We start from the raw sequence: 14,516 nt of genomic DNA on the forward strand, positions 1-14,516 counted from the left end.
CCTCCCCCACGCCGCTGCCCTCCGCATCTTCCTCGGGCTCGCCTTCTGCCCGCAGCTTGCCGCCTCTGCCCCCGCTCCTCACCGGCCCCGCTGCCCCGGTCACCTCCGTGCTTCCCGCCGCCGCTGACCCGGAGCTCCGCCTCCCCTCCTCTCCCATTGGTCCTCCCGCCTCCCGCCTCCCGGCCGACCCTCCCTCACGGCTCCTACTTATGACGCCCCCTCAGCGACCGCGCAGCGGACGCGCACAGCGGGAGCACCGAATGAGCGCCGAAGGTGCGCCAAAGGTAAGCCCGTCTGCGCCCGTCCGCGCCTGGACCGCGCCCAGCACTAGGACCCCTGGCCCCCGCAGACCCCAGCCCACCCGCCGGACCTACGACGCCACCGAACTCTATGCACTCAATGCCGGAAGAACACCGGGATGCTACCAAGCCACCCCGAGACGCACCCACGGACCCTTCTGCTGCAACTCCTGCAAGTTCACCTGCATCCAGACCTCTACTACACCAGCACCGACCAAGACCAAGACGAGCAACAGCCACAGCCACCTGAAATGCATCTTGCTCAACACCCGCTCCGTCCACAGACACGCCATCGAGATTTGGAACCTGCTCGACTCCACAGCCCCAGACGTCGCCTTCTTCACGGAAACCTGGATGAACGCCTCTTCAGTGCCCGACATCGCCATCCCAGACGGCTACAAGATCATCCGAAGGGACCGCATCAACAACACAGGAGGAGGCATCGCCATCATCCACAGGAACACCATCCGCATCACAACCAACACCGACGACACCCTCGCACCCGCCGAGCACCTTCACTTCCAGGTCCACATCAACCCCAAGACCACCCTCAGAGGCACCCTCATCTACAGACCCCCGGGACCACGCACACAATTCAGCGAGGACATCGCCGACTTCATCACCCCGCACGCCCTTCCCTCCGCTGACTACATCCTCCTCGGGGACCTCAACTTCCACCTGGAGAACAACAACGACCGCAACACCACCACCCTGCTGGACAACCTCGCAAACCTGGGACTCAAGCAGCTGGTGACCACCCCCAGCCACTACGCCGGACACACACTCAACCCCGTCTTCTCATCCAGCAAGGACATCGCCTTCAGCCACGCCACCGGACTCCACTGGACGGACCACAGCTGCGTCCACTTCAGCTTCAGAAGGACCACGATCCACCACCACCAGCAACAGGTTGCACGCAGAAGCTGGAACAAGATCACAGCCGACCAACTCGCGACCTCCCTGAGCATGAACCCCCCCACCAGCACACCGAACCCAAGCCAGGCGGCCACCAACCTCACCAAGTGGATCAGCGACTGCGCAGACGACCTCGCCCCCCTGAGGACCCCGCCTAGCAGGCCCGGCAGCAAGAAAGCCCCATGGTTCACCGACGAACTCAAGAACTCCAAGAAGAACTGCCGAGCCCTCGAGAGAACCTGGCGCAGAGACCCAACTCCGGACAACATGGCGGCCCTCAAGCTCGCCACCCGAAAGCACCACCAACTCATCCGCGTCACCAAGAAAACCGCATTCAAGGAACGACTGGACAACAACGCACACAACAGCAAGGAACTCTTCAACATCGTCAAAGAGCTCTCCAACCCCAACACCGGAAACAACGACATCCCCTTCGCAAGACCTCTGCAACTCCCTCGCCTCCTACTTCCACAACAAGATCACGGACATACACAACAGCTTCAGCACTCAACCGACGCACGCCACGACCGAACCCCCGCCCCCCACCACCACCCTCCGCGCCTGGACTCCGATCAACACCGAAGACACCATCCGCACGATGAACTCCATCCACTCCGGATCTCCGACCGACCCCTGCCCTCACCACGTCTTCAACAAGGCCGACGCTGTCATCGCACCCCACCTGCGGGACATCATCAACACCTCCTTCAACACCGCTACCTTCCCGGAGAGCACCAGACGTACCGTCATCCAAGACCTAGTCACTAGCCAGTTGGAATACTGTAACACACTTTATGTAGGAATTACCTCACACCTCTTCAAGAGACTACAGACTATACAGAACTCTGAGGCCAGAACTCTGAGGCCAGACTCACCTCGACCTACCCAAGCGGACCCACATAACGACTGAGACTCTGCAGCAAGATCCACAGTGCCTGGAAGCACGCCGAACTCAGCGCCCTACTCAAGAAGCCATCAGCCGACCCCACCGACCTCAAGAACTACCGCCCCATCTCGCTGCTCCCGTTTCCAGCTAAAGTCATCGAGAAGACCGTCAACAAGCAGCTGGCCGCCTTCCTCGGACGAACGGATCCCTCGCCCCCTCGCAGTCTGTCAACCAGCAACAATAAGCAAGGAGATATGGACACAATAAAAAACACATGCAGACCTATGACAAAGGCACACTGGATGACTACACAAAATGGCCACCGGCCACATAGTCAAACAACAACAGGAAGCAAGGAGGCATGGACAACAAAGAACACATGGAGGCCTAAGACACAAGCACACTGGCTGGCTATACAAAATGGCTAAGTGCCACAGAGTCAAACAAGAATAAGCAAGGAGACATGGCCACAGCAATCAATCATTCAAACATGACTTGTATGCATGGGAAATCACCCATGATTGTATCCAGGCACTGTGGATCTTGCTGCAGAGTCTCAGTCGTTATGTGGGTCCGCTTGGGTAGGTCGAGGTGAGTCTGGCCTCAGAGTTCTGTATAGTCTGTAGTCTCTTGAAGAGGTGTGAGGTAATTCCTACATAAAGTGTGTTACAGTATTCCAACTGGCTAGTGACTAGGTCTTGGATGACGGTACGTCTGGTGTTGACCGGGAGCCATTTGAAGATCTCATGTAGCACGAGAAGAGCGAGGAAGCAGGTGGAGGAGACTACATTTATCTGGTTTTACATGGTGAGCTTGTTGTCCATAATGATGCCAAGGTTGTGGGCATCATCTGTTGGTGTTGGTGATGGTCCTAGTTCTGAAGGCCTTCAGGATACTTTCCACGGGGAGGTGCTGTTCCTGAAGATCAGTACTCTTGTTTTTCTGTGTTGAGTTTCTGGCAGTTGTCTTTCATCCCATCGGTGATATTCACCATACACCTGTAGAAGTTGGCCCTCATGTTGGCAGGCTCTCTTGATAGTGAGAGGATGGGCTAAGTGTTGTAGGAAATTATGTTTAGTCCATGGGTTGAGACGATGCCGGCCACAAGGTTATGTAGGTGTTGAACAGAGTGGGGCTGAGGGATGACCCTTGAGGGCCGCCGCCGATGATGCACTTGTGTTCGAAGGTGTAGGGAGGGAGGCAAATTCTCTGGGTTCTTCCGGTAAGCAAGGAGGCGATCTGAGGTCATCTCCTTGGATTCTGAAGTGGCGGAGGCTCTTGATAAGGGCATGATGGGATACAGAATCGAATGTTGCTGAGATGTTGAGGAGGATCAGGACCGCTGAAAACACATGCAGGCCTATGGCAAAAGGACACTGGCTGGCTATGCAAAATGGCCAGTGACCACATGGTCAAACAACAACAACAAGCAGGGAGGTATGGACACAACTCAGAACATATGCAGGCCTATGGCAAAAGCACACTGGCTGGCTACACAACATGGTAACTGGCCACATGGTCAAACAACAATCAAGGAGGTATGGACAACAAAGAACACATCCAGGCCTATAGACACAGACTACACAAAATGGCCCCTGGCCACATGTCATGGAGAATAGACCTGGGTGGTAAATTCCGTTCCGCTCGCGGAATTTGGGTAATTTTGCGTTCTGCGGAGAACGCAAAATTTCTTAAAATTCTGCGTTCGCGGAACTTTTTGCGTCTTCGCGTTCTCAAATTGCATGTTCGCGAGATATTTCTCCCCGAGCATGCAAACAGCGATCGCGAACAGGAAAAAAGCATCGCGAACAAGCAATTTCGCGTGATCGCGGTATTTCTGCGTGTTCGCGGAGATTTTTTCCCGTTTCGCGGAACTTTACGTAGCGCGACTACGCAAATTCCGCCCACCCCTAATGGAGAACAAAGACAAATGGTGGCTTATTGCAAACATGCACTCACACACACACTGGCCAGACAAAGGAGGCATGGTAATAATAAGGAAAACACTACCATTAATTCAGCAATACCAAAAACAAAAAGTAAGTGAGCTATAAAGAATTTACAACCTCACACATCCTCCCAAGGCATCAGATATTACCCCACCAAAATGCACTTTTTTCAGAAAGAAACATGCAATACAAAAAAAAGAAAACCCATGTTTTTCATTTCATCGAATGCCATCCCTGGCCTAAATGATGTTTTAAAACAACATATACAACAGAAACAGTTGTTTAATGTACCCAATAAATGAATCGTACAAATGCAACAAACAGGCAGAAAATGTATTTAACTATGCAACCATTTTTCCCTTCCAAAAGGTAAAAAACAAAATGCAAAAAAGTACCTATGCCCCTATTGAAACTACAGACCACTCACTACAAACAAAATCAAATGTAAAAATCAAATAAAAGTACAAATAAATACAGGTCCATGCCCTCTATCAAACAAACAACCCCCCTGTACAAACATTTTTGAAATGTAGCTGCCTCTTGAGTAGAGAAACTGCTAAAGAACCAGCCAAGACCATTTATGCTCGCCAGGATCACCAAAATGGTGTGTGGAAGGCTCTGTGGTACCAGAAGGCACGAAAGCGGTTGGCAGATCTCATCGTGCTCACCAGCGCATGCCAAAATAAGTCTTGCTTGCACCAATGAAAATATAATTCTGCCACGTGCTGGAAGACGGAATTTAGCGGGAACTTTGTGTTTGAAGAGAAGCATGGAGTTTCAGAATTTCACTAACTCCTCAAACATAATTATATTTCCGCCCAGGCCAGATTATTTCAAAAATATATGGTGAGAAAAAGGGTGTAAGCGCCTACCAGAATTAGAGATTGTACAGGAATGTGGTGCCAAGGGGAAAATGGTGTGACTTATCCACTCCAAAGACACCTAGAAAGAATGTAGTAATGGCCAATTCATGTTCTCAGTTTTAGAATTGAAAATGTTTCTATTCTAATTATTTGCAGCCTTATACTTTTTACTCATGTATCTGATATTGCTAACAAGCATTTGCAGCACAAGTAGGTTTTGCTTGTTTTTGGCATCTGCCCATTGTTGTGATCTGTCTTGTTGGAAAAATGGAGTGCACATAACAAAGCTGATTTCACCACAATATCTAGTAATTATTGTAACCCAGTCCAAATGTACCTCCATGGTCTTGAGCCTTCTACTGCTCCTAGATGGACTACTTAAAGTGGTCTACTGGTGGTGCAAATGAGGCTTCAGTGCTCAGGTCTCTCTTACTCTTGGGTGGACACAATAGAGCAACTTTTTGTTAGCCTTGCAGTGCCTCCAGAGATAAGTCAGTTTTTGTACCAGGACCCACTCAACCATATTCCCTTTAGGGGGCAACTTCTGTTGTACTGCATGCAAACTTTGGATCTCGTGTACAAATACAATAAAGTCACTGGCATTCAAATCACCAACAAAGATAAGGTTTCTCTTAAAGGGCAATACAGATGAACTTGAATAACACTCACACTCATCTTTTTACCTCTTTATCTGGTGGCACTTTTACATGTTGTTGTGACAAGTTTGAAGCACACTCTAGGGCGCTCATACATGATATGAAAACTCTACATTTTAGATTACACCTCAATCAACACTCATCCACATGTTGGCACTGTAAGCTAGGGTCTGTTAGAAATTGGGTTGTTGGTAGAAAGGGGTATCAGCTCTGGTCAAACAGCAACCACAATCATAGCCAGGATAGGAGGCAGGCAAACCCTAAATTAGCCTGTGCTCACCTTCTCGTAGCTAGGCACAGAGCAGTCAGGCTAAATTTAGAGGCTGTGCGTAAAGTATTTGTGCAACACTTCAAACAGTAAATCAGTGAAAATACCAAACAAAAAAATTCCACCTCAAGTTGGAAAAATAACTATTATTTTAATAAATAAAACAAGAACAGAATGATAAACTTAGTAGAACTGGAGAAATAGAATTTCCAAATTTTAAAGTAAAAATAATGTCAAGAAGAAAAAAGCCACTAGTTCATGCCAGCCGCGATGGAATACAGGCTGGCTACAGGGATCCAGATAGACACTGTGACTCTCTGAACGAAATACCTGAAATCTGGTTTGAGGAGCATTTTGTGGACCCGCGTTGAAGATGCGTCATGCAACGAGGCTGCGGTGTAAAGTCCTGCTGCATTAGCATGTAGGATACTGTTGACGTGGCTTGTGATGTGGAGTCTGGTATGTGGAGTTATGTCATCGTCTTTGAGGCTGCCATCAACCAGAGAAGCGAGGCGCCTGCTCAGGTTAAAGCATTGTGCAGTGGAAGTTCTGAAGCCAATACATTGGACCCAAGATTCCGGAGGTAGCGGCGATGAGAGTCCTTTACGATGGGATCAATCCAGGCAGAAGCAGTGGTGTGTCAGTTCTGCTTGGGGATGCATCGCTCAGCAGAGAAAAGGAGTAGGTTCTGCTGGTAAGCACCTTAAGCCCACTTCCAAGGGTCCATGACTGTGGTGGCACCACTTGGCAGGTTAGACTCACCTGAGACACGATTAAAGCACTATTAAAGTGGATGTTACAAGCAGTGCTGCAGGCCCACTAAAAGCATTTCATTTACAGTCTCTAGGCACATGTAGTGCCCTTTACTGGGGATTTATAAGTAATTTAAAAATACCAATTGGGGATGAACCAGTATTACCATGTTTAGTGGAGAGAGCTCAAGCACTTTAGCACTAGTGAGCAGTGGTAAAGTGAGCAGAATCTTAATACCAGAAAAAATAGGTCCGAAAAAAGGGAAGGAGGAAGGCAAAAAGTTTAGGGTGACCCACATACATAGGGACCATTTCCTTCTCTGCAGGCTCCCTACTTTGTAGCCCACTAGATGTGCATCTTGAGGACACCCATAACTACAAAACATATTTTGTTTTGATCAATGTTTTTTGCCCACACAATTTGAAAAAGCTCCATTAGTCATTCGTGTACTCAAAAGTTCCCAAAGAGAACTCCTAACCCTTTGTAAAAATGCAGTTGAGTACTCTCAACTTTTAAGTCAGTGACACTGCAGCATCAATTAAAGTGAAACACATGTGATGAATGGTTAAACACATTTGGTAGAGAACTAAGAATTAAATCCTTCAGGTAGTCTATCACCAAGCCCTCAAACAATGGTCTTAGTAGTCTGCTATGTGGATAGATTTGAATTAATTGAGGATGAAATGTGTTGCTATCACATCCATCACCCATTCACAAACTAATAGTAGGATATGAAGCAACACTCCAATACAACTAAACATAGAGAATGCAAGCTCACATTAGAAGGTAGTTCAAAATCGAAGACTCAAAAATGGGTTCTGGGCATGGCCACAGATTGATCCACTAGATTTAAAATTACTAAATATGTGTTACTTAGCTTCTTAGACATGTACATATTGGAAAGATTTTGTCAAAGTCTAAATAGCAGTTCTCAAAAAATATGTTGTTGATTTTTGCCGGATTCCCCCATTTATCTTTATGGACCACCCAGACTTCTTCATAGCTCTCCAAGATGTGGAATCCAGGGTCTGGGTCTGTTTTCCAGCTGCATGACCAGAAAGGGGCACAAATAATATGTGAGGTGAGTGGGTTTCTTGTTATGTCAGTCTTGTGCGTGGGTGGCTAAGTTGTCTTGCAGGTGCAGACTTACTCGTGCCTTTACAGTTGGATTTGTGTTTTTTCCAACACTTACCTTTTGTTACTACAGCAGTGTTTTGGAATAACTTTCCCCATTGCTGTTGAGTGCCTCTTGCACCTTCACTTATGATGTGTCTTGAGACTGATTACTGTTTGCTGTCTGAGACTTGTGATGTCTTAGAGTTATTCTAGAACTTGATAAAAGTAACATCGACCTGGGTTATTAGTAGTAATCTTTTAGTACTAGTTCCTCAATGTTAAACCAACACCCTTGAAATGCATGTTCTTATCTTTTAATTATTAGTTGGCGTCTGCGCAATATGTACATTCCACAATTGTACGCAAGATAATTCTCCAGAGCCATTTTTGTGATGTAAACACCACCGACCCTAACATTTGGGCCATGTAGTGTCATGGTGTTGCTTCATCTCCAAAATGCTTAATTTTCTAACTAGACCTCAGCCAGTCGCTTACAAGAACATCTCACTCTGTCTGCATTGACTTCGTTTGAAAGACTTGGTAGAATTATTCAATGTGCTGTCCCAAAAAAGGATGAAACTTAGCTGGGAAACCTGGTGTTGGACCTGGCCCTTTTTGGCAGGTTCACCCCAAAACGTTTTGCTTTTTCCTAGCCTGTTTCTGTAACCTGGTGTTGGTGATTTTAGGCCTCCGCGCACTTTTTCACTGTGGTACAGTGTAAAGTGCCTGAGCTCTCTGTGCATGTGTGGTGAGTGACCTGCCCTCCCATAGGAATGCATTGGGAATATGTGTGACCATGGTAGTTCCTGATGTGTGGGGAGTGCAGGGTCGAGTTTGGTATGTGCGAACTCGTGAGATTGAATGCTGCGTAATGATGTATGCGGCATGAATATGTCTAGTGTGGAAGTGCCACTTCTAGATATGGGTGTGCGTGTGTAGTGAGTGTGCTTACATGTGATTGGCTGGAGCCTGGCTCCAGGAGTCTGGATGGGTCTGCCCAGTGGTGAGTGTTGAGATTAGCATGCTGATGTGAAGGGAGGGGTGCACCTGGGTCCTGAATAGGGCTGGGCTTTCCCCACACATTGCTGGCTCTGCCCCCTATGGTGCGACTGATGACCCTAGCCTGACTAGTGAGTGTGAGAGGTGGCTGAGCTCATCAAGGGGGCTCCCAAACCAGCTGCGCCTGGTTTTTCCCCCACCCTGCACCTTTAGACAAAGGAATTCACTCTATAAAAAGGGGCTGTGTCCCCTTATAAAATGTTCTTGTTTCTGACTTGAATCCTGCCAGGGGCGTGCTACTGCTTGGGCCCAGGGGAAGGCTTGCCTCCCTGGGCCCTGCCCAGCCCCTGGATATCCGATGGACTTTTTGTCGACCCTCCTTCCTGGCCCTGGAAGCCTTGTCCTGTGATGTCCTGCTTGTGCTGGGACCCTCCTTGCTATGGGGGTCTACTTTTATTTTGTGCACCGGTGCAGCCCCGCAAAGAGAGCCGCCATGGCAAAACCGGAAGTACGGCCCACACCCACATGACTGTGGGCGGGGCCGGGAGGGACTCACTTCTGCTTCCCCCTGCCGGGGGGAAGCCATGGCGTGGTTGCCGGCCTCCCGTAGGGAGAGGGAGACCGGAGATGCTGGATGCCCCCGCCGCGACGCGAGGAGGAGTGCTGCGGCCTGTTATGGGGCTCCCCTGTGCCGAGGGAGCCCCACGGTGTCCGGTGAAGTGTGGACCGACACCCACACGCCGAGAGAAGAGGAGGCAGCGTGGAGCTGCTGCCCCGCCACACGTCGGAGAGCCCGCGAGGAGCCCCACCAGAGCAGCCGGTGAGTGAGACAGGCTGGGGCGGGCTCCGTAGGGGCTACTGCTGGTGCTGGGGACTGGCGCAGCGTGGTTGTGCATTTAGGGCAGCCCCGGATGGCAGTGGGTCGCCCCAACATTGTCTAGAGCCCACGAGGCTCCCTGGGGGCATTTGTGTTTAAAGCCTCGAGGCTCCCACGACCACGGGGGCATTATTGTCCAAAGAGCCTGTGTGGCTATCCCCTGGCCTTATTTTAGGCGCTAGTGTTTGGGGGCATATTTCATTTTAAAGTGCTAATGCGCTCCCTGACTGCACATGTTGTTCTAGAGCCTGTGGGGCTCCAACAGAGGGCGCAGATTTGTTCTAGGGGCTAGTGAGAGCCCCTGTCGCAGTTTTGTCTTCAGCTGCCCAGCAATTAGTGGGCAGCTGCACCGTTTAGGTGCCAAGAAAGAGAGAGAGTCCCTGTGTTGGACAGAGATGGCACAGTGGTGCCAGGCCTGCTACAGCTGCGCTTAGTGCCAGCTGCAACGTTTAGGCCCTTGTGATTGTTCTCAGCTGCCCAGCAATTAGTGGGCAGCTGCAACGTTTAGGTTTGCGCCGGTGGCGCACCCCTGACTGGCGCTGCGTGGCAGTGCGCCCTGACATTCTGGACACAGGGCTTTTTGAGTCCCCTTGTTGGATGGCCAGTTGGCCAGGGGGCTTGTATGTGGGTAGGGCACAAGTGTGGGGAAAAATATATCTCAATTCCATATTCTCCTCCACACTATCTCAGACCTTCTGAGCTAACCGCTCTGACCACGCTGCTTGCTCCGTGCTCCTGAACACCCCTCCCCTTAGAAATCTATTAACTCCTGACCCCATGACCTGTAGTGCCCTCATTGACACGTCATAGGTTAACAGCTGTGGAAAGCCTCTGAATCTTGCAGGTTGGCTTAAACTTGCTTTCTGGTCCCTTGTGCCCATATATTGCTCTATGTTCTGGGCCTGCATGGCACTTCTATTTGTATATGTACAACCGTATTTGGCCTTGGCCACATCTTATGAGTTTACTCATGACTGCACTTTCTGCCCTATATATTCTGCTGTGACTATTCATGAGGGGCAGAAGAAGCTTGTTCCAAGACGTGACACTGCGTCTGCATTCTGCCTTGGCATGCCAATAAACGGACAAAGGTGCAAGAACATTTCCTGTGTTTTGGGAGGCAGCTGAGGTTTATTTGCTTTGTGTCGCTCTGAGGAGGGTTGGAGGATTTATTGCCCAACTTAATGGATTTATTACCCAACAGAAGTGGTGTCAAGAAGTGGGACATTGGAGGACTGTAATGTCACCAGTTGGTAAGTAGGCTGTAAAGCTAAAATAACTTGCTGGCGTGACCTTTCAGTGTTTCAAATGCTCAGTTAGAACATAGTATTTTTTTTTTTTTTTAAAGAGAGAGGAGGTAGTAACTGGCATCAAATTAAACTAGGGGATTGTAGAGAAACATTGATTGTTTTTTTTTCATCATTGATTGAATTCTTTTCCATCAAGTGATTGAAATTTTTATCATCATTGAAATATTTCTCTGTATCAACACCTTGGAGTTGATATGCGACAGGGGTCTACGGGACCCCATAACGCGACAGGAGAGCCTAGGCACGACAATAATTTATGACCCAAGAGTAGAGGGATGAAGAGATAAAAACACAACCCTCCCAGAGTGTAGCGAGGGAAGCGGTGACCATTGGCTGGCTGCAGGACACAAGGAAATGTTTTTCAATTTTGCACTGTCCTGTCATTGATCAATGACTGTATTTAATTATGTTTAGAGTCTTTAAAAAAGTATTGTCCTGCTATGTTAATTTGAAATGCTTCTTTGAATGATATCACAACAAGTTGCATCAGAGAAGTCAAATTGTTTTATGTGGTGTCTGAGTGTTCCACAACTGTATATTTTTTCTCTCAAGTCTCTCTATCCAAATCTTAACAACATTTTACTTCCAGGAGACATATTTATTTATCTTTCAGTGTTTAAAAAATTGTGACTGAAGGGCACAATGGGTTCTGGCAATTCTAAAGGAACTATGGAGGTGGTAAGGCCTCGCATGGTGAAAAAGACAAAGAAATTATTTAAAGAACTGTCATTAGAGAAGGATTTTAAATTACCAGCAGATAGCCCTGCAGCTCAGGTTGTGAAAGATACAAATCGTTTAGAATATATAACTCCTTTTTGCGCACTAGTATGGACGTGGAAAGGGAATGAAGGGCTGTGGCCTAGATTTGGTTCTCTTGAGATAGATGATATTGAACGCTTGACAGAAAGAATACACTTAAAGGGTGACCCATCATGGGATTCACATTATGTAAAAGATTGTTTACAGCAGTGGCTTTCAATTGCAAAAAATAAAGCTCTCCTTTCAAAAAAGAAAGGCCAGGGGAATGCCTCCACTGAATATAAAGACTGTTCTGCAATAGCAATGGTGAATAGTGAGTGCAAGAAGCCTACTAAAAAAGAGCTAGAATTAGCAAAAGATTGGCCCACATCTTATAGCCAGTGTTTATTAGAATTAAGTAACCATGTGCAAACAGAACAGCATTTGTTGTCACTATGGCAAAAGTGTGGGTTTTCAACAACTGAAGCAGACCGGGTTAAAGAAATACCAAATGCCACTACTTCTAGCCGGGCTGCTGCTCTGCTATGTATTTGGACGCACCGCCAAGTAAATATTGATATAAATACGTTGAAAAACTGTTTATCGCCTCCAAGCCTCAAGGCCTTTTTGTCAAACTGGGGGAAGGAACAGACAATGAGCAAATAACTAGTAGCGCATTGACTGAGGAGGAGATTTTGTTGCTTACTGAGGAAGAAAGGAAAAGACAGAGAGTAAATGCAACTAGTGAATTTAATTCCTGGGTCTCAGATAGAGCCAGCAATGAGAACAGCCACCAAACATTGGGACAAAACATCCAGTCTGCAGGGCCTGTTTCTCCTGCACCTCAATTCTCATCCCCTCTTCCAGCAACTTCAATTTACCCATCACTTTCAGGCCTCTACAAACAGTGTGAAAGACACAACACACCTGAGCAAGCACTGGCTTCACAACCAAGCTTAGCACGTGTACCTTATTTCCACATATCCCTGGAAGGTGATTTAACTAGGGTACCTGACATACCAACTAACCCCAGAGAGGGCAGTTTTAGAACACCAGTCTTGAAGGGGCACTTATCCTTAGGAGGGGACATGCTACATGCTTTTGAATCCCCAGCCCAACCTTCCACTTTTGGTCTGAGTGAAGATTTAGGGCTGAGTGCAAAAGAGAGAAAAGATGAGGAGGAACATGAGCAGTTGACACACCTGAGGAAAGAAGCAGATGAGTTCCAAGAAGAAGTAAACACTGATAGGGAGGAAATACAACGCTCCATTAATAAACTACAGGATAAGCTAGAGAGAGGGGAACGGCTGATACATATACGGTCACAAACACGGGAAACAAGGGAAAGGGTGAGAACTCATATACTGATGACATACTATTGAACACTAAAATAACTGCACCAAAAATAGTATTGGGGGGACAGCCATGCTAAAACCATGGACCCCCTTGGAGGCAACCCAAATGACTAAGGACGCGCCTGACCCACTGACTGCCAGTGTAAAATATTATGAGTGGCTTCATAAAATATGTATTGCCTATACCCCCCTCCCTCGAGATGTAGAAATGCTATTAAAAATAGGATATGGGAGCAGATGGTCTTTAGTAAAAAGTGCATTCCAAATCCCGCAGGAAAGGGATTGGACCATACTGACTAATAATATGGATGTCACAGAAAATAGATTGATTCATTGGTTAGAGTCTATCAGGGACACAATTAATGGGCTAGCAGTTAAACATGGTGATTTTTCTCAAGTTACTGCCACGTTGCAGAAGCCAGGTGAGTCAGTGGCTGATTACATCTTAAGGTACAATGAAGCATGGGATAACAGTGCAGGGGTACCACGCACCACAGAGGCCTATAAGGTATTGGCTACGCAAACGCTTATGAATGGATTGCTAGCTTCTGTGGCCCACAGTTGTAAACTACGCCACCCTGATTGGTCCACTAAAGGATATAACGAGTTGTGCATGCTTGTCATAACTATGGAAAGAGATGGTATTTTTAAGGTAAGGTAGGACATCACTAAAAATGACAAAGGAATGATGTTGCAGCAAATACAAAGAGAGGAGGAGCCAGAGGGAATGTACTATCAGGGGGCACAGCAAAGACAGGATAATGGACAAGGATACCAGAGAAGAGACAAGAGTAGGGATGGGTGCTATAATTGCCAGAGGTATGGGCACTGGGCACGCAATTGTAGAAATAATAGAGGTAGAAGGGACTGTAATGAGAGAAGTGACCAGTATAATAAAAATGATAGAAACAGGAATGAAAGGCTTGACAGAAATGAGACCCAGCCATCTGCATCACCCATGCCCAGAGACCTGAAGCAGACCCAGCACTCCCTGAGGAATCCTTTCCAGGAGCAACATGGATCAGCATAGGACAACGCCGAGAGAGAGATGGGACAAACTGCAGCAACCAGAGCCCAGTGCTTTATGATGAAGGTATCAGAGACACCAGAGGAGAATCCCATGTTTCAAATTAAGGTAGGAGATAAAGAGATCGATTTCCTAATAGACAGTGGTGCAACCCTATCCGCAGTAAGAAAGAAGTTGGGTCCTGGGAGTGGTGAAACAGTCACTACTATAGCGGTAAATGGAATGATGATGCATGAAGAATTGTCAGAACCCCTACCAGTTTCTGTTGATGACTTCACAATGACCCATCAGTTTCTGCTGTCACCAGATGCACCCATCAATTTGCTGGGGAGAGACCTCCTCTGTAAATTGCATGCAACATTATATTTTTCACAAAATGGGATTTACTTACAAGTACCTGAGAACAGGTTAGAATTGGCTAATAGAGCACTTACTGCTTGCAAATTAAGTGAGGACTCTGTGTTATGTGCACCCCCTGTCTTCTCTCTCTCTCCAACACGTTACC

Source organism: Lissotriton helveticus, chromosome 6 (genome assembly GCF_964261635.1).
Source record: "Lissotriton helveticus chromosome 6, aLisHel1.1, whole genome shotgun sequence".
In the NCBI taxonomy this organism is placed as follows: domain Eukaryota; kingdom Metazoa; phylum Chordata; class Amphibia; order Caudata; family Salamandridae; genus Lissotriton; species Lissotriton helveticus.